Source organism: Miscanthus floridulus, chromosome 2 (genome assembly GCF_019320115.1).
Source record: "Miscanthus floridulus cultivar M001 chromosome 2, ASM1932011v1, whole genome shotgun sequence".
Classification (NCBI taxonomy): domain Eukaryota; kingdom Viridiplantae; phylum Streptophyta; class Magnoliopsida; order Poales; family Poaceae; genus Miscanthus; species Miscanthus floridulus.
Window position 1 is genome coordinate 35,886,355 of NC_089581.1, and position 27,922 is coordinate 35,914,276.

General features: G+C 48.2%; 1 pseudogene; it reads left to right on the forward strand.

Annotated features, from left to right (window-relative positions):
- LOC136536328 (uncharacterized) overlaps positions 1 to 24,240 on the forward strand; it is a 31,007-nt pseudogene extending 6,767 nt beyond the window's left edge.
- The last annotated feature ends 3,682 nt before the right edge of the window (positions 24,241 to 27,922 follow it).

Genomic DNA, 27,922 nt, shown 5'->3' on the forward strand with positions numbered 1-27,922 from the left:
TTCGCTAGGATTATTGCGTCCATCTGCCCTTAAGTCTTGTTAGACATGCTTAGGGTTTTTAAAGACTTTTTAAGTGGGTTATAAGTGAAGTTACCATTCAGATGCTAGCAGACCAGCATGATTGGATAACATAGGACACTGTATCGACTAATTGTGGATGTCCCATGTTGGAACTAGTGGTTCTGGACAGAGTGAGGGAGACAGGGGCCTCCGCCCGCCAGGTGTCGCCCTCGGGCGGAGGCTTGGGATAGGCACGACAGGTGAACTTGTGGGAAGCTGGCATGAAAAACTAGGGTTTCATTAATTCATTCACCATCCATCCGCACGGTTACAAGTGTTCCCTATTTATAGGGCTCAACTACTTCCTAACGGAATTTATTATAATGCCCCTCAACTGCTACAGTACATTCCTGGAATATTCCGCCACTGGTCTCTTGTTTGTGGGGCAATCCTACCACACCATCTCCAAGTAACGGGCTTCCATAAGCGGCCAGCCCACCGTGCCTCGATCTTCGGCCCAAAGGCCTGGGTTCCCGATGCTGGCCTCCGTCTTCGGGGGCGTGCCGTTGCCTTGGTGGGTCTCCACCGGTCCGGTCAGAGATATCGTTCGTATGTCTCCGCCCGGCCGCGCGGGGGCCATGGTTCCTGACGCTGGCCTACGTCATTGGGGGCACGCCGTCGCCTTGGTGGGTCTCTGCCGGTCCAGTCGAAGACGTCAACCGTGGGTCTCCGCCTGGCCGCGCGAGGGCCATGCTAGCGCGCTCGCGTGGACCACGGGCGCCTGCGCTTGAGTACCTACACACACTTAGGCAAGATTATTTGTTTAATTAGTTCAGAGGTAAGGCGGCCTCCACCCTCATCGCCGGAGACGGCCATGAGCCGAAACGGGGCGGCATCCGCCTAAGCATAGGTCGGAGGTGTCTACGCCCGGCCTGGGTGGAATTCGCGACAAGCCTACCAAGCCTCGTGTAGTGCCCTACGAGCATAGCCAGGAAATTTCTTTTAGTCAGCGCCAGGTCTTCGCCCTAAGACAGTCAAAGACGCCTTCGCGACACCTTGATGTCGGAGGCCTTCGTCACCCGCTGAAGCCATGTTACAACAGTTCCCCCCTTTTGAGACCATGGTTCGCCGAAGCGTGCCATGAGCTCAAAACACCTTGGCCAAAGGCGTCCGCGGGGACGGAGGCCATATTCATCGGCGTCTTCGAGCGAGGCCCTACTACTTCCCCCTAGCCCGCTCTGGCGTGGCCGCTGGTCTCGTTGAGAGTAGCCGTTGGGCAGCAAATCTAGCCGTTGTCCTACGGCGTGGCCGTTTATGCCGTGTCAGTTTCTGTTGCATACCTTGCGACTTTTTCGGAGATGACCGTTGTGCGGCAGGCAAATTTTCCGGAGGTGACCGTTATATGGCGGGAGCCGGACCGCCTGCCCGCTGCCTATATAAGGGTGTTGTTGGTGGCAGGGTCCCCCCCGCATTGCTCATTCACTTTCATTGCATTTGAGAAATCGCTCTCTACTCTCTTCGCTTCCGCCTTTCGCTGCCCTCGCGCGTTCTGTCTTTCTGCTTGCGTCTCGCGTTTAGGCTGCTGTCGCGGTGGCTTTCCTTTCCGCCTCCGCCCAAACTCGCCGGCCCGCCTTTTTCGGACCCTACCGCCACCTTCTCGGTGTTAGGGCCGTCGGCTGGGGTGCGCGCTTTGAGGAGTGCATGCTTGCCTCTGCCTCCGTGTTGGAGTTTGAAAAGCTGGTGGAGGAGGATTTGGGGAGTGTCTCTGCGTCTGTCGGAGACCTGATCGCTGCAGATTCTAGAGATATGGCGATAAAGTCTTGGGATTTCGGCCCCTCCTCTATTACTGAAGAGGCAATCGCGGAGATGTTGAAGGAGTCATGTTTTCCTTCTTCTAGGGTAAAAATCCATCCGTCAGGCCAGACTGTTCCGGAACCGAAGGAGGGATATGCGGTGGTCTTTTGGGACTTCTTCACCTGCGGCCTTCGCCTTCCTTACATCCCCTTCCTTCATGGGTGTTGGAGACCTTCAATGTCTAGCTCCATCATCTGACTCCTACTGCCTTCCTCACGCTTAGCAAATTTTGCTGGGCGTGCATTTCTTATGGTGCCGAGCCGGATGTGGATACCTTCTGCGCGTACTATGAGCTGCAGAAGCAGCTGAAGAAGAAGAAGGAGGTGTGAGAGGGCAAGGAGGTGGAGGTGACCTACCAGTACGGTAGTTGCACCTTTATGTCTAAGAGGAACCAAGGCGCGGACCGCCTGGAGATCTCTTTCTGCCAGAAGGGCAAGTGGGACCACGGCTGGCTTGAGCAATGGTTCTACATGAAGACCTATGGGGTCTGTAGCACTACTGAGGATGGCGCGGAGTTCTCGGAGTATCCATTGACTTCAAGGATGGAGGAGATGGCGCCGCTCACGCGCGTGGATCCACCGGAGGAGGTGTCTCCGACGAGGGAGGCTTGTGATCAGGCTTTTGCGGCAGCGTGCCGCTACTTCGGTGGCTGCGACCTAGTGGAGGAGATTATGGCCTCCAACTACTGGCCCCTGGGCAAAAAGAACCCATCCTTTCAGCTGGAACAGGTGAAGGTTCCCATTTTTGGGTCGGAGGCCAGGATTCCGTTCCCCCGCTTCGGTCAGTCTTTGGGGGAGGGGGTGACGGAGGACAGTTTCATCTCCGAGGTTGAGGAAGCCACCGTAGGGTTGGTTGGCAAGATTTCCGAGCGTGAGTACACGTCTCGGATGGCCGTGGCAGGCACCATGCCGTAGCTCAATTGAGTTTTTGAGGAGGTCGGGATCATCTACCGGGAGCGCGAGGTTCCCGCTGAGGTCCTAGCTTCGATTGAGAAGAAGAAGAAGAGGGCCTTCACGAAGAATGTTACGGTGGAGGCCGAGTCTAAGAAGAGGAAGGGCGCCGTTGTTGCTCGGGCGCCCACGAAAAAGAAGAAGAGCGGTGCTCCATTGATCACGCCAGCCATGTCTTCTGCCGGTAGTGTGGGCGTTGCCTCCGCCAACAGTGAAGACATTGAGAGCTCTTCTGTCCCGTCAGTGGATGCGTGGGTTGCAAGCGGAGGGGGTCGCGGCTCTCCCATAGCTCTAGTGTGCCCTATGAGCGAAGCTGTGAGCGGTGCTGGGCATCCGGAAGCCAGCGCTACCCCAGCGCGCTCCTCGCATGGTGCTATGAGCGTCGGCGAACAACCGAAAGGTAGCGCCGTCGAGCCCATGCCCGACGTTCTTAGCGAGCTATGCCCAAGCTCTGAAGAGGACACGGAGGTCATCCTGCAGCACACTCCTTCATCCCCTGCCATTGTCATGCCTTCGCCCGTGTCGGCGGCCGACGTCGGGTAGCTGGAGGCCATGCTTGCTGAGCAGGCCCCGGCGGCTCAGCCTTCTTTGAGTCCTCCACCCACCAGGCCGCTGGTTGAGGAGATCCGGCCCTATGGGCCTTCACTGCACGATATGGCAGAGACTTCTGCCCAAGGGGCGCAGCAAGCTGCCCAACCTGGGCTTTTTATGAGTAAGTCTGCTTGGTGCACCTTTTGTGTTTACTGTCTTCACCCGGTTCATTTCTTTACGTATTGTGCCAAGTGCTAATACTGTGTATCTATTGCTTTGCAGGTGATGTCATGGCTGGACTCCTCACCCCGGAGGAGCGAGCAGCCACTACCGACGCTAGGTTTGGTCCAGGGTAGCCAGGGCTGACGGCGTCGGGTCTGAGTGAGTATAGAATGTTTTTATTTTGATCATCATTTGGCCTGTTGTTATTGCCTGTTTCTGATCTGCCCTCTGACCTGAGCTATTGTTGTTTTTTATGTAGGCTCCTCTGACACCTCTATCTCAGGTTAGGAGGAGTGTTATCTTGCTATTCTTGGAGACGTCGGAGGTGGTCTTTGGCTGTTGGTGTTTTTAACGTGAGATTTGCTTTTCTCACCTTATCATTTTATGTTTGTTTGTTCTTCTTTGAGTAGATCGCTTCAAACAACGTCTAAGGGACATGGATTTCTTCCAACTTCTCCATGTTCATCTACAACACCAGAGCCTGGTGCGTCTTCGGCGGTTTGCCCCTTTCCTTTTTCTTTGTGCATGCTCGCTTCTAGACTTGTTTTTGATTCCGTTGCTGATCGCTTTGGCTTTTCTCTCTCTGGTCGTAGGGGTATCACACGGGCGTTGTTATGGAAGAGCGTTGTACTCATGAGGTCTCCGACCAAGACGTTGCGATTGAAGCGCTCAAGGCGGAAATCGAGCGCCTAGAAGGTGAAAAAGGGGGTCTGTCCGACTCCCTTGCAGCTCTCCGCCTGTCTCTGGTGGAGAAGGAGCGAGAAAAGGATGGTTTGAGGGCCGATCTCGCCAAGGCCCGGGATGTAGAGGTTTTGTCCGTCGAGCAGGCCTGTAGGGCGAATGAGCTGGCCGAGGGTCTTCGGCGAGAGCTTGCCTCTGAGAAGGAATCCGTAGCAGCGGTGATGGAGCAGCTGTCATTGATGATGAGGCACTTGGACTCAGTCAAGGGAGTCCTTGCTGCAACCGTTGGCCACTACCGGGCCACCGTCGCCGAGCTCGAAGGCAAAACCTCCGCTCCTCCGGAGGAAGACAGCGTGTACGCCCTCGCCTCCTGGCTAAAGCGTCACCTTGCGAAGCTCCCCGGTCTGATCAATGGCTGCATGAACTACGGGGCGCTAGCGGGAGTAGCAAATTATGCCAAACTTTTGGCACGCGATGGGTGTACGCATACCGAAAGTATTCCGGAAGGAGCACTGCCTGGTCCGGAGGTGCTCGGTGAGACTTCTCTTGGTTTGCGAAAAACCTTGAGAAATTTCATTGGGCACTTTTGGGCTCCATTTGGGAGATCTGCTGCCCGGAAACTGGTGGAGGACAAGAGGGCGAAGGTATTTGTAGTCTTTGTAGCCGCCCCCTTTTCTTTTTGTTTTTTGCGAGGCTGCGAAGGCTTTCATTGCTTTTGCCCCTGACACTCTAGCCTATGCTGCAGGATGCGTAGAAGAGTCTTGTGGGTAGGCCTCCGTCAGTTCCGCGCTCGGCGACTGCGGTCGGTGCCTCCGCCGCTGGAGGCGCTCCGGGGGGATCTACGATCGGCGGTGGTGGTGGTCGGAGGCCGCAGGCGCCGTGCCTGCCCACAGTTAATGTGGGCTTCGTTCCGGGGACTTCCGCTGCGACCGATGCGCCAGAGGTCTAGGCTCTTTGTAGCACTTAGTTGTTTTGGCGTGTATATTGTAGTCCAGTTGGACTTCTGTGAATAAATTTATTTTGTTCTGAATGGTTTTGTGGGAAATTTTAACCTTGCGCAGGTTCCGAATCGGGAGCCTGCGCAAGATGTTGCACCTTTGACTCTCTACAACGATAGTATTTACGTGAGCGGAGAGCTTTGGGAGTATTGGCGTTCGGCCTTTCCCCGCAGCATTGCGCGCGACGTGTTCGAGTCAGTTAAGTTTGACATAGACGACGAGAGCGCTGGGTTTACTCGCGCGCTCGCTTGGTGCGGACCTCCGCCACAATAGTTAGGATTTTATTGCAAGTTGGTGTCCTGTAAGAATGCTTCTTGATGTTTTATGGAATACCAGACAGGTTCACTTTCTTGATTGTTTGTGCGATGGCTTGAGCCTGTCGTGCTAGTTTACATATCTCGTCTAGTCCCGAGCTTGCACACCATTGTCCTTTGCTTGGGTGAATGTGCGCGATACAGATGTGGTGGCCAGGACCTTCGCCCCATTTTTTCTCCTTCTCTGTGCTCGCTTGATGGCCGGGGTAGAAGTCTCCACAGTTTTTCGACCGGCGGAGGCGTACTTGAAGTCCGCCTGGCGAGGCTTGCCGAATCGGTGTTTGATCCAACTGGAGGTTCAGCGTAGCTTGTGCAGACGGCGGAGACTTGATATTTCTTTAGCTGGGTGTTTTAGCTGTCTGGAGGTATGGGTCTCCGACGCTGCACACCTGTGGGACATGGTTGATCTTTGGAGACGGCAGGTTAGGTCTCCGGCATTAGGGGGATGTTACGAGATTTCGTGCGATATCCCCCTTCTTCCGTAGGCCTTTGCTGTTCATCACCGTGCCGTAGGTCCTATCTCTTTTCCCACTACCTCCGACTGTCTACTGTTGCCTCCGATTTTATGAGTTTTCGTATAATATCTACGGCCGACTTGGATATCTAAGGAGACCCCTGCCTCCATGGCTGTCGCTATGGCCTTTTCCTGTGCTATGCCTTGCTCCCCCCTTGCGCCCTTGCGCCCTATGCTGACTGAGTTTTTAAGGGCAGGGGGAGTCCATTTTTATAGTGGGGTGGTGGCTTTCGGGTGTTAACATTTTTGTACGTTGTTGGTTGGAACATATCTTGGCTTTAATAGCATGTATCTTGCATGAATTATTCGTTCCCCTTGAGATCTTTTGAAGTAAAGAGGCCTGGCGCCACAGTGGTGGCAGTGTTTTGTTAGGCACTTTCTGTTTTTCCTATTTTCGATGGCGGAGACCTTCTTCCTGGTTCTAGCGCCACAAATTTGTTGCCCCTGATGCTAGGGGTGTTTTTTTGTTAAGGTCGGAGGCCTATTTTGCTGATGTTGTTTTTTCCTTGGCGCCTGAATTTGTTCAGGTCTTCTTCAAGGGTCAGAGGCCTTTTTGGCCCCCCTTTTCTTTCTTTTTTTTGACCTTGCTGCTTGACTTTGTTAAGGTGTTCGTCAGGGGTCGGAGGCCTATTTGGCCAATTTTTTTTGACCTTGCTGCCTGACTTTGTTCAGGTCTTCGTCAAGGGTCGGAGGCCTGTTTGGCCAAAATTTTTTTACCTTGCCGCCTGAATTTGTTCAGGTCTTCATCAAGGGTCGGAGGCCTGTTTGGCCAATTTTTTTTTGACCTTGCTGCCTGACTTTGTTCAGGTCTTCATCAAGGGTCGGAGGCCTATTTGGCCAATTTTTTTGACCTTGCCGCCTGAATTTGTTCAGGTCTTCGTCAAGGGTCAGAGGCCTGTTTGGCCAAATTTTTTTTGCCTTGATGCCTGACTTTGGACAGGTCTTTGTCAAGGTCGAAGGCCTGTTTTGGTTATTTTTTGCTGCCTTGATGCCTGACTTTGGATAGGTCTTTGTCAAGGTCGAAGGCCTGTTTGGCCATAGAGGTCGTTTCAAATTGCCCGTGCCTATGGCTGGCGCTTTGAAAGGACCTGTACTTTTTGTTTACCGAATATTGCGGTGCCAGAGCTGGCCGCTTTCGGTTTTGGGTTTTTGGAGCGTTCTTTTGGCGAATTACCTCTTTATACTTGTAGAGGATTTTTACATTGAGCCTGTCTCATTAAAAACTTCACCTCTGCTTGGAGTTCCCCTGTGAGGAAAAGAGTGCAGGCTCTTTTACATTTTGTTTTGATTGAAGTAAAAAAACTTAAAGGTAAATAGATGGAGGGGCCTCCGCTTATATTTTGTGGAGGTTGCCCTTTGGTACATTGCCTAGATGTAGTATCTACGAAGGCTGTCAATATTCCATGTGTGGGTTGTAGTGACACCTTCGTTGTCGGTCAAGTGGAAAGAGCCAGGTCGGCCTGCTGCCGTTGTTGTGTATGGGCCTTCCCATTTCGGTTGCAACTTGCCGACAAGTTGTGCGTTGGGTTTTCTTCTGAGTACGAGGTCTCCGTGTTTTATGTCTTTCCTTACCACCTGGGAGTCTCTCCACTTTTTGGTTTGGGACTGATATTTTGCAATGTTTTCGACTGCTTCCAGTCTTATTGCTTCTATTGTTTCTTTTGCATATTCTTCATCTTGCAACATCAGCTGACTCGTTGTGTGGAGGCTTTCATGCTTTATTTCTTCTGGCATCATGGCCTCTTCTCCATAAAGCAGTTTGAATGGTGTGAATCTTGTTGTTCTTGAGACGGATGTATTGTGTGACCAAATAACTCTAGGCAATTCATCTACCCATTTTCCTTTGCGTAGGCCCAGCAATGTTTTTGATATTACTGAAAACACTATTCTATTTGCTCTTTCCACATCACCATTGGACTCTGGGTGGTATATTGAGACGAAGGCTAGTTTTGTCCCTATGCTTTTGTAGAATTCTTTGAAGTTCTCTGAATCAAATTGTTTTCCATTGTCTACTGTCAAAATCCTCGGTACACCGAATCTGCAAATGATGTTTTGCCAGAAGAATTTTCTGATAGTTTTTGAGGTTATCTTTGCCAGCGGCTTTGCCTCTATCCATCTTGTGAAATATTCTACTGCTACTACTACGAATCTGTTTCCTCCTTGGGATGGCGGTAATGGGCCGACTAGGTCCATACACCATCTTTGTAGCGGCCATGTCGGAGGTATAAGCTGGTTCTCCGACGATGGTTTTGACTGCCCTGGAGAGAATGTTTGGCATGCTTTGCATGTTCTGACTGTCTGCTCTGCGCCTTGTATGTGTGTTGGCCAATAAAAGCCTTGCCTTATTGCCTTTGCTGATAATGCTCTTGAGCCAATGTGTGACCCGCAAATTCCTGAGTGTATTTCTTGAAGCAACTCTATGCCTTCACTCTGCGATATGCACTTGAGGAGAGGCTGGACTACTCCTTTCTTGTACAGTACACCATCTAAGATTATGTAATTCCTTGCTCTGGCCTGTATTCTTGCTGCTTTTGCTTCATCTTCTTCGTTGGTTTTGCCTTCTAGGAATTCTGTTATCACCTTTCTCCAATCTTCATTTTGCAGGTGTAGTATTGCCTTTGGTGCCTTAGGTGTCTCCGTAGTTGCCGAAGACTTCAAGATCTGGAAAAAAGTGTTTGGTGGCAGTGGCAGGTTGTTTGCTGCAGCCTTTGCCAATTCATCTGCCTCTGCATTTTCTGCTCTTGGTATGTGCTTTAGGGTGAAGCCCTCGAATCTCTGCTCCAAATTTCTGACAACGGATAGGTATTTGATGAGTTCCGGCTCTCTTGCTGTGTATTCTTTCTCTACTTGGCCAGTGACCACTTGAGAATCTATTTTGACTGTCAATGTTTTTGCCCCTAGGGCCTTTGCTTTGCTTAGCGCTAAGATCAGGCCTTCGTATTCTGTAATGTTGTTTGTTGATTTGACCTCTAGCCTTGCTGCGTATTTCATTCTAACGTCGGAGGGTGCTGTTAGGACAGCGGAGGCTCCTGCTCCGGCTTGGCCCCAGGCTCCATCCGTGAATGCTGTCCAGCCTTGGATGGTTGGTTGTACCTTGGTCTCTGTTGGAGGTGTCCAATCTACTACAAAATTGGCTAGTGCTTGTGATTTGATTGCTGTTCTGGTGACATACGAGATACCAAATTGTGATAGCTCTGTAACCCATTTGCCTATTCTACCGGAGGCTTCTTTGTTTCTGAGCAGGTCTTGCAATGGCAGCAATGTTGGAACTGAGATTTCGTGGGCTTGGAAATAATGCTTTAGTTTTCTTGATGCCATCAGTACTGCGTAGGCGACTTTTTCCACCTCCGTGTAGTTTAGCTTGGCTCTAGACAGTGCTTCTGAGATAAAATAAACTGGCCTTTGAGTTTTGCCTGATTCTTTTTCAAGCTCGTGAACTAGGACTACGCTGACTGCATGGTTGGAGGCCGCCACGTACAGCAGTAGGTGGCTTTCTGATTCTAGGACGAAGACCACCAGTGAGCTTGCTAGGTACTCTTTCAAGTTATGAAATGCTTCCGACTGCTTGGGCCCCCACTCAAAGTTGTCTCTACCCCTCAGGGCTTGGAAGAAGGGTAGGCTGCATTCTGCTGATTTTGAGATGAATCTGTTGAGTGCTGCTATTCTTCCCGTCAGCTTTTGCACTTCTTTCTTATTTTTGGGTTCTGCCATTGTCATTATTGCTCTGGTTTTGTCTGGGTTCGCTTTGATTCCTTCGCTGCTTATGATATATCCGAGCATCTTCCCTTTTGTGACTCCAAATATGCATTTTTCTAGGTTGAGGAGGAGGCTGACTGTCCTAAGGTTGGCGAAGGTCTCCTGTAAGTCGGAGACATGATCATCCTTGCTCTTGCTCATGACCACTATGTCGTCGACGTAAGCTATGATGTTTCTATCTAGTTGTGAGCCCAAAACTTCCTTTGTCATTCTAGCAAAGGTCGCGCTAGCATTTTTTAGGCCTTCCAGCATTCTGGTGTAGCAATATGTCCCGAATGGAGTTGTGAAACTTGTCTTGTCTTCATCTTCTTTTTTCATCCAGATTTGGTGGTACCTAGAGAAACAGTCGAGTAGAGAGAACCTGTGGCATCTGGCTGCCTTGTCGATGGAGGCATCTATTCTTGGCAATGGGAAAGGGTCTTTTTTGCAAGCTTTATTCAGATCTATGAAATCTATGCACATTCTCATTTTGCCATTCTTCTTTGGTACCAGTACTACGTTTGCAAGCCATTCTGAATACTTGACTTCCCTAATCACTTTTGCATCTAGCAATCTTTGCACCTCCGCCTTTGCTGCCAGGATTCTGTCCTTCGACATTTTTCTCTATTTCTACTTTCTTGGTCTCATGTTTTCATTAATATCCAGTTCATGCTATATGATGTCCCTGCTAACTCCTTGGAGGTCAGAGGCTGACCAGGCGAAGATATCCTTATTTTTTACTAGAGTTTCCATGATCTCTTCCTCCTCTGCCTTGCTCAATTCTGAGGTGGTTGTTACTTTTCTATCTGGTAACTCATTTTCTAGAGGGATCAGCTTTGTCTGTTCTTGACCTGCCATATCTGTTTTTCCTCTGGGCATATCCGGAGGCTCTTGTTCTTTGTCTGCCGACTCGACTGCATTGATGTTTCTTTGGGCTCTGTAGATAGCTTTTTCTATGTTTCTTGCTTCTTTTTGGCTGCCTCGGACTGTGATAATACCATGGAGTGCTGGTATTTTCATGCATAGGTAGGCCATATGCAGTGCTGCATTGAATTTGGTTGTGAATCCTCTACCCAAGATGGCATTGTATGGGTAATACAAATCGACGACGTCGAAGGTTATGTACTCGGTTCTAGCATTTGCTTGGGTTTCAAACGACACTGGGAGTGATATTTTTCCTAGTGCTTGTATCTGCTTGCCTCTGAATCCTATTAAAGGAGATTCAGAGGGCTGTAATTGATTTCTACTGAGCTTCATTTGGTCGAAGGTATTTGCGAAGATGATATCTGCTGAACTGCTAGTGTCAATCAACACTCTGCTTATCTCCCATGCTGCTATGTTTGTTTTGATCACCATTGTGTCTGTGTGAGGGTAGCTTTCTAGCTGGAGATCTTCTTTTGTGAACGTGATTGGGACTCTGGACCAATCTGTGTATTTTGCTGCGCCCTGGACTGCTACATTGTTTACTAGGCGGAGGTGATTCTTTTTCTGCTTTTTCGTTTGAAACTCCATTGATGATCCTCCGATGATTAGCAGTATCATGCCTATTGTTGGCAGTGCTCCATGAGGGTTGACTTGGTTTTCTAGGTTTGGCTCGTTTTTTGGTGTTGGGGGTTGGTTGTGAGGTGGTGGCGGAGGCAGTTGTTGCATTTGCTGCTGTTGCGGCGGATACTCGAACCTGCTTTGGTTTTGTGGCGGGTGGTTTGTTTCGAGGTAGGTTATGTGGGGAGTTTTTGGGTTTATGTAGGTCAGGCTTGCCTCTGACCTATAGTTGCCCACCGGGGGCTGTTGTGAGGGCGCTGACCGCCATGCTGGTAGGAATTCTGGGTAATAGGCGGAGGCCAGTGTGGAGGGATGTATTTGGTTTGCGTTTAGCACTAGGTACATCAGGCAGTACTACTGGTGGCCAGTTGTGTAGGTGGTGTTGACCTCTCTTGCATTCTGCTGTGCCGGAGGTTGGGCGGTCTGCTTGTTCTTCATTCTTTCCTGTGTCTCCTTTGTCTCCAGACAATCTTTGGTGCTGTGCCCTGCGCTTTTGCCGTGAAAAACGCAATATGGTCTGCGTTGTTTGTGGTTATGGTTTTTGTTCTAGTTTTTGCCTTGGTAGCCTTGCCTACCTTGGTTCCTGGTCTGGGTCTCTGGCCCTACTGGCCCTGGCAGTTGCCCTTGTTCGGGGTGAGGTTGACCCTCGATGCTGAGCACCTGCCCCTGGCCTGGTTTCTGATTTGATGCATTCTAGTTTGCATAGCTCTTCTATGAGTTTTTGTTGTTGTTTTGCTATCTATTTTGGCCCTGCTCCTCTAGCCTTTTCTAGAGGTCATTGTCTGATCTGTAGTACTTCTCGAACTTGTCGTACAACTACTGTATGGAAGTTGGTTTCTTTCTTGCTAGGTGTGCTGTGAACGGCCTGATTCGGAGCCCTTTGATCGCTGCTTCAATGGTGATCTCTTCTAGGACGTCTGGTGCCTTCGCCTTTAGTTGCACGAATTTCCAAAAGTAGTCATGTAGTGTCTATCCCTGCATTTGTTTGCATTGGAACAAATCTGTGGATGTCAGCGACTGTGCTGCTAGCCCCTTGAAGTTTGCCAATATCTTATCCTAGAGATTTTCCCAGGAATAGACTGTGCTTGGTTTGAGCATAGAATACCAAGCCAACGCGTCACCTTCGGCAACAATAACAAATGACTTTGCTAGGACAGTGTCGTCTCCGCCGGCAGAGGCTACTGCTGCCTCGTAACTCATAATGAACTGATGGGGGTCTGTCTTTCCGTTGAACTTTGGTAGTGTGATTGGCTTATACGCCGTTGGCCATGGCGATTGTTGTATGCCTTCAGAGAGTGGGGACTTAGGGTCGATAGGCCTCCGCGTCGCCTGAGATGGCATCATGGTTGGGCTAGTCACTGGCGGAGGCATGTTTGCGGTTGGTGTTGCTGCGGAGGCTGGGATCGCGGAGGTTGATGCCGGTACTGCATGCTGCATACTTAGCATCTCAGCATGTAGGACTGCCAACTGCTGCCTTATTTCTACTGCTTGTGCTGATGCTTGAATGGCTTGCTGATTAGCTGCGAATGCTGCTGCCATTCTGTCCCTCTCTTGTTGTGCTCTTTACAACTGTGCTTGAAGCTGTTGTAGTTCTTGCTCGAGTGTTGTACCTGAGTTTGGTTGGGCCTCCGGATCTTGGATCTCTGGATGTTGGGGTTTTGATTGTTGACCCTGGGCATCTGCTCTGGTGCCATCCTCCGTTGGCGAGGTTGCATAGGTGCCACGGGTGGTCCGCCTAGGCCTTCCTCTCTGACCCGTGGTCGTTGCTGCTCTAGTGGTGGTTTTTCTTTTCCCTGCCATCGTTGGTTTGTCTTGGCCAAACCACGGTGAGCGCCAATGTTGGAACTAGTGGTTCCAGACAGAGTGAGGGAGATAGGGGCCTCTGCCCGCTAGGTGTCGCCCTCGGGCGGAGGCTTGGGATAGGCACGATAGGTGAACTTGTGGGAAGCTAGCACGAAAAACTAAGGTTTCATTAATTCATTCACCATCCATCCGCACGGTTACAAGTGTTCCCTATTTATAGGGCTCAACTACTTCCTGACGGAATTTATTACAATGCTCCTCAACTGCTACAGTACATTCCTAGAATATTCCGCCACTGGTCTCTTATTTGCGGGGCAATCCTGCCACACCGTCTTCAAGTAACGGGCTTCCATAAGCGGCCGGCCCACCATGCCTCGATCTTTGGCCCAAAGGCTTGGGTTCCCGATGCTGGCCTCTGTCTTTGGGGGCGCGCCGTTGCCTTGGTGGGTCTCCGCTGGTCCGGTTGGAGACATCGTCCGTATGTCTCCGCCCGGTCACGCGGGGGACGTGGTTCCCGATGCTGGCCTACGTCATCGAGGGCGCGCCGTCGCCTTGGCGGGTCTCCGCCGGTCTGGTCAGAGACGTCAACCGTGGGTCTCCGCCCGGCCACGCGGGGGCCATGCTAGCGTGCTCGCGCGGACCACGGGCGCCTGTGCTTGAGTACCTGCACACACTTAGGTAAGATTGTTTGTTTAATTAGTTCAGAGGTAAGGCGGCCTCCGCCCTCATCGCCGGAGACGACCGTGAGCCAAAACAGGGCGGCGTCCGCCTGAGCATAGGTCGGAGGTGTCTGCGCTTGGCCTGGGCAGAATTCGTGACAAGCCCGCCGAGCCTCATGTAGTGGCCTACGAGCATAGCTAGGAAAGTTCCGTTAGTCAGCGCTAGGTCTCCACCCTAAGATGGTCGAAGACGCCTTGGCGACACCTTGCTGTCGGAGGCCTTCGTCACCCGCCGAAGCCATGTTACAACATCCCAGCAGAACACTTGAATCTCTTTAAATCAAATTCGTTGTTGGATTTGAATTCCTTATCCCTTGTTGTGAAAGGAACCCTTGTTGCCTAAATCTTCCCTTGCAATACTCCTCTGATTTTGTGGTCTATGACCCCACCGCCTTCATTGCATGTAAGTTGGTAGTAGTTGCTTGGTTAATAGCTTATGGTGCTGTGATGAAACCGAGGGCCCCTATGGAACAGCTGCCACATGGTGATGCTACTTGACATGTGCTGGTATCAAGGTTGTTGACCAAGTACATTTACCAAGTTACACCGACATACCATTTTTTATACAAATATTCTTCTTGGAAATATTCGGGTGTTTCGAACGGAAAATCCATAACGGGTTGATGCAATAATGTTATCTCAAAGTAAACAATAGGAGGTGGTTTTGGAGGAAGCACGTATATCGCGGTCTCAGTTCATACAAAAGGTTGGCTCATATGGTGAACAAGGAAGGGAAGGAAAAAGAAGAGCAACAAGGAAAAAGTTAGCCTCAGGTAGTAGGGAGTGCTTAGAAAAGGCCTGAGTGGATATCAAGTCCCAAGCCCTTTATCCTGATAGACCATGCTACACACACTGGTCACTATTGCCGCATGCCCTATGGACGCCGTCTGTGTCGGGCCCATTAGCACCCCATCTCGTGTGGCTGAGACATCGTGCTGCACTAGCCATCCTCGTGTACTCTGTGCTTCCCCTTTCTCTCAGCATCCGGTCAGCTTTCGATCCGACGCCCTCGTCCCCATACCAGACCCCCCTTTTCCCCTTCTTTTCTTCTTTTTAGGGACACAACCACCATACGCCTTCCTCGTTGAGCGAACCCCTCTCCTCTCCTCTTCCTTATCCTCCCTCAGCCTGCTCGCGCAGCGAGCACACCATGGCCGACTTTATCCCCACAGCATGAACCGTCTGTGTATCCCATTCATGCCGCCTCCACTTTTAGTGTGTTGCATCCCACCTCCGTTCACCACTATAAGAAGACTTTGGTCCTTGCTCTTCTTCTTCATCCCCATCTCCCCGAATCCGAAGCAGAGCTACGAGATCCAGTCGTCATTGTGAAACTAGGTTTGTCAGTCAGAGGTGATGATGTAATCCAGGAAGAAGAAGGGATCTAGATTTCTAGCAAGGAAGTTCAAGTCCTCTTTTGGTTAGTTTGGTCTCAGGATTCACGATGTTGGACTTCTCAGTCTCCTGTTTTTGGATCTATTGGACATACAACATGTTTTGGATAATCATTTTCTTATTGTTTCTCCATTGTCCTCGTCTATCTTGACTTCTGGATTAAGCTTTGGTTGTACTAGGTTGCTCTTAACCATGTATCTTTAAATCCCTATGTAGTTTAGCGTTCGACGTCGTGTAATCTTTCGTGTAATTTGTGATCTACTAAATGTAATCGCGTTTCCCCTCTTCTGATTCTTGCTCTGAATCTTGGGATGAGATTCTTTTTAAGGGGGTTGGTTGTAACACCTCTGGTGTTACGAGCTCGCTAAGCACTAAGATTATGGCCTGAGAGTGTAGATCAATTTCCATAACACAAAATGATCCACGGAAGTGCAAAATGAAAGTTAATTTAATAATCGTGTTGTATCACTTAGGGTTTAAAACCAATTTTTGTTAAGTAAAAATGATATAGAACATGTATGTGATACTTGAATAAAGTTTGAAGTACAAACTTTGTTGATGACGATGAAATACCTGCGGTCGAAAAATGATATTACTAGCTAAGGTTTCCAATAGCTTAGAAATGCAATTTGAAATAGAGTTAAACTCAGAACTTAGAAAATTTCTTGAACTTGAGAAAGGGTAGACATTGCTTTGTTCATCAATTTTTGTACCAAAATTTAGTTAAGAAGAAGAGTAGTGTCATGGCATATTTTGGTAGCCTAATGTACCCTCTTTGGTATAGCAAAAGTGGTTTGGGGATTGGATCAACGGTTTAGTCAAGGTCGATGCTTTAAAATTCATGCATGGTACGTCCTTGGTCGGTTTCCACACGTTGGCGCGGTCATCGCGTCCTTGAGCCATGACATCGATGTGCCGACCACCCATGCGCACGCCTGGCCAAGCTCGGTTGGCCGCTGTAGCTGACAGCCCTAGCGCGTGGCTGCCCCACCTCACTACCGCGCTACTTCACCGCCGCTAGCTTCCAGCCTTGCGCCGTCATGCCGTCATTGTCCTGCCATATCCCGCGATGCGCTACCGTCGCGTCTGCCTCTGCTGCCTCACGTCGCAATGCTGCCACTGCCATCGTGTCGCTCCTGTATGCGTGTTGCATTGTGTTGCCCCTCCCTGGCCTGGTTGGGTGTCGTCTGCACGTGGTCGTGCATGCCGCCATCACTTTGCCATTTATGTCACTGCGGCCGTGTGGGCCACATCGATCGGGCGCGCACGCCTGTCGTCTTGTGCCAACGCGTGGGACTCCTAGTCCTACCGCTCGCGTCCCACCAAGGAGTGGACGAGCTGAACCCACTACCGCGCCCATCTCTCCCTCCCTCTGTTTCCACCGTCGTCACGTCACGTCGCGGCGAAGCCAGAGAGCGAGCACCTCTCATCAATTTCTCATGCTTGCGTCTCTGCCTTCATGCCCCCTCTCTAGCCAACCCCACCCCACCTTGACTCGTGTCACGATGAGCTCCAATTTTGGAATCTTGCTACCACCGTGCCGTTAAGGCTCGTCGCCGCCCGCGTCGTGGTCAGTCTCCATCACTTTACCCCACACCAATTCCTTTGTATTGTTAGCTCGCCTTGGCTTCCTCTTCGTCGTACGCATGCTAGGGGTAGCTCTTGTGCTGCCTCCTCACCACTAACATGGCCATGCCTTTGTGGTCCACCGTTCACCTCACCGTGCGCACACGGCCAGCCACGCTCAGGTCGTCTTCGGCCAAGCCGGCTTCTTTTTAAGGTCACTGGTGAGTTATCGTTGCTCACCCGCTGCCCTACCACCTTGATTATTGTTGTGGTTCACCTGAATGCTGTCGCCATTGCCATAGGGTGTCCACCGTCATGGAGAGGTCCTTCTACGGCGTCCCGTCTCACGCAACCACTGCCCATCGTCTCGCGTCGAGCCCTAGGTGAGCGTCGGCCTCGTAGCTAGGTCAGCGGGGGCCCTGTGTGGTCGACGTTGGCGCCTGTGCCGCAGCTCGCCACGCCGAAGAGCGCGGGGATGACCGAGGGTCTCAGTGTTGTAAAGAGGAGAAAGGTTCGAGGGTTCTTTTGCATAAGTGTTGTTGCTAGAAATAGTAATGTGGACTGCGGGTTGTTTTGTTCATAGTCCAGGGGCATTTTTGCATATGTGTCAGCGCGTGCAGGCCTCCTCGCTGCGGGCCGCCTCCACGCGTGGGCCGTGCCTCGCCTGTTGGCCGCCGCGCGCTCGCGCGCGCGCGTTGCACCGCGGGGGCCGAAACTAGTTTATATTTTTCGTGGAAAATAGAAATAGCTTTTCATTTGTAATTCTGAGATGATCTTAGGTAAATCATATAAAATCTTGTAAGTGTCTAAAAATTGTGAAACCAATCTTGTTAGGTTTCTAAAATTGTGCTCTATCTGTTAGTGTATTTAGTTCATATATATATTTGTTGATACCTCTGGCTATTAAATCAATTGCGAGTGTTTAGTATTATTTAGATTAATATTTGTAGGAACTTTTATGGCAAATGGGCAATAGTTTTGTTCATGAAAATTTTACAGTAGCTCTATAGTATTATTATGTGCCATCTGTAATTTTTGTAGCACCATAATAATTAGTTTGCTAAGGTAACTAATGAACCCTAGTTTATATGTATAGTAAATAAAAAGGAATAAATAAACATCTAGGGATTTTATAACTAAAACATTGTGGGAAATTAGCACCTAGTTCCACAACTTGGATACGTGGCCTAGTACGTTAATCGCCAGCGCTAGCTCGTTAGCTTGAGAGGTGTAATCGTATTTTAAGAGTTGCGATTGCCGTTGATTATTTACGTCCCTACGTTGCATCCACGTATTTCATGATAGGAACGATGTTGGATCGTAGAGTCATCTGGAGTAACGGAAGCAGATGGTGACTTGATGATCAAGCCACCAAGATGAAAGCTAACTTTGTTATATCTTACCCAGGCAAGCCTTGGTGCATAACGCCTACTTTTCTGCACTTTATATTATGTTTGTGCATTAAGTTTTATGTGGTTGGATGAAACCCACTTACATATATATTTTTATCCTATGATTCTTACTAGTATTGCTATGCTACTGGACTCCGGCAGAAGTCGAGTGGTTGACTGTCACTCGCGAGAGATAGGAAAGATATTAATATTGCTATTATATTATTATCACCTAGAAAATATATATGAAAGGAAATGGAGACCGGTTGGAATGGTACTTTGGATCTAGACTTGGTTTGGCATTCGAGCGAGGCTCGGAATGCGCTTGTTTCGCCTGTGTCGCTTAAGGACCGTCCGTTGTATTGGATTCTAGTCAGATCATAGACTTATTATCCTGAGCACATACTTGTTTATGGGAGCAGAAAAGGCTCGTTGCTCTCTTGTCATGGGTTCCGGCTCTTTCTGAACCTACGGAGTGGAGGCGGGAATGGTGGAGGTCTAAGCACCGCACTGAGTCCGGGACTCAGGAGTGGGGGCTTGGAGTCCAAGTTTGGACAGGGACCTGGACCCCATAACAGGAGGGTAGTGGGTTGGTCTTGCTTGTACCTGGGGTACAAGCGGGGCGTGTGTTTCTGGGTACCCAGCTGGGATACATTGGATCGTGAATCACTGGGTGATCCGGTACGACTTGTCTACAATCTAGCATAGTATTAAGAACTGTAATATGAAAGCTGGTAAAATGGTCTAATTGCTTACCACCTGCTTAAAAAGTAGTACATGTGCTTACATAGAAAGGTTAGTTAATGAACTAATGATGACTGCTAATAAAATTAAATATAAGGACGCATATTTAGTAATGCTCCTGCAAATGCAATAAATCTACGATCTAGGTCGCCTTGCATATCCTTGGAGTTTTTTCTTTTCTCCTAACGGGTAAGTCTTGCTGAGTACAATTGAGTACTCAGGGTTTTATTTCCTCCTGTTACAGGTGACATGCGGATGCTAGAGTTGACTCTTGTGTGTGGATCCCTCCTGGTGGGCTCAGAGAGGATTCCTTTACGCTGCGATCTTAGTTTTTATTTATAACTCTTACTAAATGTTTTATAAATAGAAGTTTTATAATCTGTTGTCATAGCTTATATCTCAATGCTTCATCATGTCATGAATAGATATTTATTTTCGCTGTAACTCAGATCACATATTTATATTCCACTATTAAATTAAATTGTTCATAACTCTGATGTTGTATTAAAAGTGATGTAAGAAATGATTAAGAATTATGTAAGCTTTCTCATTTGTGATCCTAAAGGAAAAATATGGATTTTTTGGTTCTCCCTTTGAGTGTACTCGATAGAACTACGTAATTTAGTGTCCTCCCTTGAGTACTTTGTGTATAATAGAAGGCAAGTACTTCTAGAAGCCATTAGATTAGGCGGTTCTGCCACAGATGGCGCGGAGACGGTCACGTCGCATTTGCCGAGTGCCCGAGATTTGACACTCGGCAAAACAGCCTAACGGACACTCAGCAAACTCCTAACGGTCGGCACACTAACCGACGGATGTCCACATGGCGGTTTATTGCCGAGTGTCACTCTTTTGCCGAGTGTTTTTTCCTGATTTGCCAAGTGTTTTTTAAGCACTCGATAAAGAGATTGTTTGCGAAGTGCCATTATTTTGCCGAGTGTGGTTTTGGCAGCACTCGGTAAACAACTTTTTTGCCGAGTGCCCGATGGTATGCACTCGGCAAATATTTTTGCACTTGGTAAATCTGCTATTTCCGATAGTGGAGGCCTCACAGGCAGCTGAAATGGTCCAGGAGCTGATTACGGACGCCGACATCGTCCGCCATGCACCAGACAGCTAGAACTCCGGCGGCGGTGGTGACACCACCGTGTATTACAACGTGCCCGCCGGTTGGAACTTCGGCGGTGTCACCTCCACGCAGCAGCCTGGCAAGAACAGCATGACGGAGGCCCCTGCCATTGCCAAACGCGGTCTGCCACCGCTGGATCTGGTCTACGGACCTCCACCAATAATGAGGAGAGCTGGCCTATGGGCAAAAGGGAAGTATTATGCCTCTATATATGCACATGAAAATTTTAACAGCCAAGTAAAACATATTTCTAGGCTACATAAAAATTTGGATCCAAGAACCTCAGAAAAAGTGAAGGATTATTATGTCTTTATGTACATGAAAATATGTAACCAAACAAAAACATATCTATAGGCTACATATAACCAAGTTTGGTTACAAAGGACCTCATTCGATTCGTCTTCGAGGGCTTGGATTCCCATATTAGTCTATATAAAAGGATAAAATCACAAAAATCTTCTCACTAGTTGTGAAAACAAGAAATAAGGTATTATGCCATTTATTTTGTTGTTCCATGCCATAATGGCATTGATTAATCTAATTATCGGGTTCATAAACCCGAGGTCCCTAATGGGCCTGCTTCCCAGCAAGAGCTTGGCCCAGCAGATGACATTACGAACAACGCACAACTCCTAGGCCAGCCTAGATACCTAAACAACAGGCCGAAAGAGCGATCCAGTCTCCGACCGGAAGGCCTGGCCAAACACTCGCTTCTGACTCCGACCCGCGTCTTCGACCGGAAGGCCTAGCCAAACACTCGCTTCTGACTCCAACCCACATCTCCGACCGGAAGGCCTGGCCAAACACTCGCTTCCAACTCTGACCCACGTCTCCGACCGGAAGGCCTGGCCAAAGAGGGGGCGACCCTCGCTTCTGACTCTGACCCGTGTCTTCGACCGGAAGGCCTCCAACCCGCTTCTTCGACTAGGAATACACCAAACCTCTGCTTGTAGCTCTTCTCCGACCGGTGCAGTCAGAGCCGACTAGGAATGACCGACCAGGGATGCCCGCTCGGTGAGGACCCAGGAAACGAGCGGAGCAAGTAAGGTAGGGCGCTCAAGTCAACCACAATACAGAGGACCGTACCCTGCACACATGCAGGACAGTACTGTCAGGTTTTGTCAGAAGGGTACTTTATGACCTTCCAGACATGTTAGAACACGAACAGTATTGTGGGCGCTGATATTTGTCCTACAGTATGGTAGGCGCCGACATGTGCCGCACCAAAAGAACACGATGAAGTCTACCACATGTATCTGGGCACCAACAGTGTTGTGGGCGCCGACAAACCATCTTGTCCCCGATGGCGTGGGCAACAAGACTAGATAGCTCACACACTCTCACTTGTTTGTAACCCCACAACAAACTTCGAGCACCTGGGCTCAGGAATAAAGTCATCGACCGACTCAAACTGGATGTAGGTCACGTTGCCTGAACCAGTATAAACCATGTGTCATTGAGTGTTGGGCCATATCCGATCACAACGTATGGCAAAACGATAAATATTTACTTGTTGGTCACTTTTCGCACCGACAGTTGGCGACGTTTGTGGGGAAGACGCCGTACGTTCACGCTTTTGGTCATCGGATGGCCCATCTTTCCGTCATCTTCGGCATGACAGGCTCATGCGATATGATTTGCTTCGGCTCGCTGGAGTTTCCTAAGCTTCCACCTGTTGGGATGTGGGTTCCTGCCGCCTTCAAACCGTCCTAGGCCTTCCTCTTTGAAAACCTAGACTTTGTCGCCGACCGGCTCGGCATGCTTCGCCTTCGCAAGGAGGCACTTGTCCCTGCGCCCATCAAAGGAGCGCCCTCCGCCGGCTCTAGGCCACCCGTCGACCTCAATGATGAGACGCCTACGCTTCGTTCTGAGCCCACACTGGGCTCAAACCCCACTATGAGTAATACATATTGTTCTTTACTTGCTATTCAATATCTTACGCCGATTCTCCGGAGAGACCCCGTTGTCCCCGCCGTGACCGCCATGCGACTGGTTCCCCTACGGCCTCGCGTCCCCCGCGGACATGTACGCATGGGGGCTCCAAAAGATGCTGACGCCGCCCCTCTCACATCCGAATTCATGGAGATGGCGGGCTACGTTCCTGCCTCTATGCTGTTGCTACTGTTTTAAAATAATTTTTGTGTGTGTTTAACTCTTGTTTCTCGTGAGGCTGACTATACAGAAATATTATTTTTAATCTGGGCAAAATGAATTTTTCTGTGAGTTCAACTAGATCGACAGAAAAAAATGTGTTTTTCTGTGCGTTTATTTCTTTTTTCTGTGTGGATTAACACACAGAAAAATTAGTTTTAATCTGAGCGAACACAATTTTTCTGTACGTTTGACACCCATAGAAAAATTGTTTCTGACGGTGAACCCACAGAAAAATTAGATTTTTTTGTCATTATATTTCCGTGGGTATTTTTCTGAGGGTACACCGTCAGAAAAATATTTTTCTGACGGTATTCGTATTTTTCTGTGTGTTTTCGCACACAGAAAAATGTGAGTTTCCAGTAGTGGTGCTATTTAGTGAATTGAACACAACACATATTATATATAGAGAAACCCATTTGGGATATTAAGATCTAGCCTCTTAAAAATGTATATATGTGTGAGATTATATATACGTGATAAGGCAATGTTTTAAAGCATACATAATATATCCTTGTATATATTTGATCAATTTCACTTGTGCTATAACGAGTATTTATTACAAGCTCCTGGTGTATAAAGAACATGGCATCCTTATATGATGATAAAGTTTTATACTTAAATATCCTAACAACCACAACATTTATTTTGTGGATGTGGATCTTTATTGTGATATAACCATTTAAAAAGCAATTTTAATTCGAAAACTAGACAAACCTTTTCCAGCTCTCTTTTTTAACGAATCCACCTAATTTCATTTGGTAGCCTTTAGCCTGGAGCACAAGCTAGCTGACAACATGGTTTTATATATGCCATCCAAATGACAGGCAATGTATATTCCTAATTAAGATATGTATAATGCAAGGTGTTTAGGCATAGTGTATGAACAGTACTGCCAGATCAAAGCACATGTCTAAGAAAGGTTTATTTCTTTAAAGAAAAATACAGTATAATAGGCTCAACTATGTCATTAATTACCATACCTAATAAGAGCTTCTGAAGAAATACTAAGCGATATGTGCATATGATATAGAGTAAAACAAAACGATTCTCTTACCTAGTAGCTAAGATGTCTAATATAAGCATCTCCATTGTACATGTCCTTAGAAGTGGCTGAATTAGAACTTTATAATCTCCCTACGACAACCCCCCTACTACGTACCTAAAAAAAAACCTCATATACAGACACTTGTATAGCTAGACTTTTCTGATTATTCATGCCATACAAATTAATTTGGCATACTATACCGTTTGCTTACTGTACACATACTACATAGAGTGTGCAACATAATAGAGACACACTGCCTTAGACATTTGAGCATAAAATGGAGATATTCTTGAAGGTACATGTAAAATATCCCCTTCAGAATTGTTTAGAGAATATTTGGGGGGATTTTGTTAATAATCTAGAGTTATTAAGTCGAGTTTCAAACGGACGTATACCATTCATATACATAATTAAGCACTACTCGTCGCTGAGAGTGAGTTGTCATATAACATCACTAGGTTTCTTTGGTACCGTTGACGACGACGACGACGAGAGATCTCTTGCGAGTTGTTATATAAATTAACCATGTTCGCTTAACTTATCAGCCTGTCTTATTAGCTATGGAACAATGTTTATGCTGATGCTTGTGTTCTGCAGCACTACTGCAGCAACACTTTTTAACAGCGTTTTTCTCTCACAATAAATCAGCATACACATCAGCATAAGCCAAATTTTAGCGAAAGGAACATGACCAGTATTTTTCTCTCACAACAAATCAGCTTTCATCGGTTTATCAGTCGTAGAAACCATCAACCGAACTAGATGAAAGGTGCTAAATTATGATAATATGCTTTAATTTAGATCTGCAGGTGGAGGAGGGCTTCACCGTAACAACGGAGGAGATCGTTGGCAGACTCAACTCTGCATTATTACTGCATGCAGTGCAGCACCAGCCTAGCAGCTGCAACAACGGCAGCACTGAAAGAACAGGGGGACTACAGAAGCAGGCCTAGCTGGACTGCTGCTATATATATATATATATATATATATATATATATGTATATATATATATATATATATATATATATATATATATATGTGTGTGTGTGTGTGTGTGTGTGTTTTGGACCGGGGTCCTCAACCAACTAGTGAATTTGTTCTGCGTGTTCCTGATTCTGGATAGTGATGCAAAGAGACACAAGGCTTATACTGGTTCGGGCAATTCGTGCCCTACGTCCAGTTTGGGAGATTGATCTTATATTCCTTGCACCGAAGTGCTTGGAGTAGGGGGTTACAAGCTAGGTGAGAGAGGAAGCTAGTCCCCGGTCTCGGCGGGGAGTGATGTGGGCTGCTTGAGACGTTGCTCTCAAGCGGCAGGGAAGTGTGCGTGTTACAGGGTGTTGTTCTTCGTGAGATCCTGTCTCCTCCGTCCTCACCTAAATGGCCCAAGTCCTTTCCTTTTATAGTTAAAGGGAGGACAAGGACAGTACATGTGCTAACTATACGGCGTCGTGCGAACAGAGGCGGTGTGTACGAACCCTGTAGCCTGTTCCTGTGACGGCGTGGTCGTCGGAGTGGTCCGTCCTTGGAGTACTTGGGCAGCGTGCTGGTCACATCCGATCCTGTGCGTCATGGGAGCTCCAGGGCTGCCTCGGAGCGGGTGCGGCGGTCAGCGTGTGGGTCGCTGTGGATTGACTGTGCGCGAGGCCGAGGCTCGGTTGGTGCCGAGGCCGAACCGCGGTGGAGGGTCTCGGCAGACATGAATCCCGAGATAGCCGAGACCCTGGTGCAGAGTGCCGAGGCCCGAAGGGAGCGGTTGATCTGGTGTGCTGGTTCGGAGGCGATGATGACCCGGGCCAGGCTGCCCATGTCGTGTTGTTTTCGAGGCGGGGATCGCGGGGCACAGTGTAGTGCGGGCGCTGATCGTGGGCACAGCGTCAGAATACAGTGGCCGGTGATCCCCGCCGTGCCCTGTCTCAGCCGGTATGGCACTGATGCGACCTCATGTCCCATCGGCCACTCCGCGGTGTCGAGACATCGTCCGGCTGAGATTGCGGGAGTGGTTGACGCATTAATGGGACATGACATGCTGTCGGGAAGACCGGTCGAGGCGGGGGCGACGGGCTATTGACAAGCCGGCCTCGAGCGATACGGAGAATAACTGTCTCATTCGAGGTTGTAGGCACGGGCCTCGGGCGAGACGGAGATTGGGCTCCTTGCCGATGCCTCCCGTGAGAGACCTCGCGCGAGGCGGAGATTGCGTCAGGACGCCGAGACCTTCTGTGCGAGGTCTGAGGCGAGGCGGAGAGCCTGGTGGGCTCGGACGGGGCTGGTGATGAGCCCATGGCTTACCCTCTAACTTTGTCGTTGATGGGATTTAAGTGCCCCTTTTGGTGTATGCTTGGGGTATCCTGTTTTATGGTACCCGACAATATATATATAGGGAGAGTATATTCAGTAGCCAGCTACAAAATAAGTTTCCATTTACGATAATTTTATATACTAATTTACGATAATGTCAATACATATTTACGACAGTTGGGTTACTATAACACATGGTGATATTTACCATAACGTTATAGTAAACCACTTAGTAATGAGTTACTCTAATCTCATAAATTAACATAGTAATTATTGTAACTCAAAGTGGCTACAGAATAAGTTATTCTATAGCCAGCTGCAGAGTAGTAGTTATTTATATATATATATATATATATATATATATATATATATATATATATATATATATATATATATATATATATATATATATATATATATATATATATATATAGTAGCCAGCTACAAAATAAGTTATTCTGTAGCCACCTCCATTTACGATAATTTTATATACTAATTTACGATAATGTCAATACATGTTTATGATAGTTGGGTTACTATAATACATGGAGATATTTACCATAACATTATAGTAAAACACTTAGCAAGGAGTTACTATAATCTTGTAAATTAACATAGTAATTATTGTAACTCAAAGTGGTTATAAAATAAGTTATTTTGTAGCCAGCTATAGGTTAGTAGTTATTTATATATATATATATATATATATATATATATATATATATATATATATATATATATATATATATATATATATATATATATATATATATATGTGTGTGTGTGTGTGTGTGTGTGTGTGTGTGTGTGGAATTTGATACTTTATAATATTTACCAATAATTTTTTAAACTATTGTAATACAAATTTGATACTTTTAGATTTGTAATCAAATGTACTATCCAATAATCATAAATGATCAAAAGTTTGATTTAGGAGACCATATCAATCCGATACTACGACCTATAAACTAGACGGGACGAAGTATACCAGCAAACATACAACTCATTGCATGGTTATCTAGATGGCTTACAGCTTTGGTGAACATCTATTTAAACATCACATCACTCATTTCAATTCATCAGGACTTAATCAACTTGCAAAAGGGCTTATAGCCTAGTGGTTATAAGAACCTCAGTACTACCTTAGGTCCTAGGTCTGACTCCCTGTGGGAGCAAATTCTCTAGGATTTAACGACATTGTGCTTTCAGTGGTAGGCGATGTTCACGTCGACAGCGAGGCGTCTGTGGTGACTTCGTCAATCTCAAGGATTTGTCGACCCAAACTTCAAAGATGCTTATAGGGGTAGAGTTTGCGTGTGTGCGTTCATAGTGGTGAGTATACATGTGTTGTGAGTGCCTGTGTTGTACTGTGTAGTTCACACAAAAAAGAAATTAAACATTTATTATTTATACCTAGACACATACAGCTCTAACTCTGGTATGTACGTGTCGGGTTCATAAACCTGGGGTCCCTCGGGGACTGGCTTCCACGCCAGGGCTCGGCCTAGAAAACGGCCTTTCTTTCTTCCGGACCGGCCCGAAAGTCTAAAAACCAACAGACCGGAGCACTCGCTTCAGGCCCAGGTCGCCTTCGGCCCATCTCTCCGACCGGAGCACTAGTTCAGGCTCAGGCCAGCTCCGAATAGCCTCTCCGATTAGAGCGCTAGCATCAGGCCCCGGCAGCCTCCGCACGGCCTCCACTCGGAAAGCCTGACCCGAGGACCGCCTCCGACTCCGACCCCGTGTCTCCGACCGGGATTCATAGAAAAAACACCACCATCACTACTCTCCGACTGGCGCGCTAGAACCGAATGGGAACCATCCGACCGGGGACGCCCGCTCAGAAAGAACCAGAAGGTGTGCGGAGAAAGGCAAGGCATGGCTCACAAGTCAACACCACTGTACCAGGGACCATACCCTGCACGAAGCAGTGCTCTGCAGCCACCCTGATACAAAGTATTGTAGGGACCGCTAGAAACTCCCATATGGTAAGCCCTCTCCGCATGTCTCTGGACACCGATTGCGGTATGGGCTCCAGGATTTGCCATACCGGGTGAACATAGCACAGCACCTCACATGCCACTAGGCATCCAGAAGTATTCTGCAGGTATCGGCGTCATCCTTCCTAAAGAAGATAGCTCGACCTCCCGTGCATATCCGACATCCTACAGCGACATCAACAGTATTGCGGGCGCCCACCATTGTCCCATCCCCATCGGCGTGGGCAACAAGGCTTAGAAATATTTGTACTCTCTCCCTCTCACCTGTAAAAGCCATCCCCTTCTTCTATAAAAGGGGATGCGCTCCCACCAAACACGGACAGTTCACCCAGAT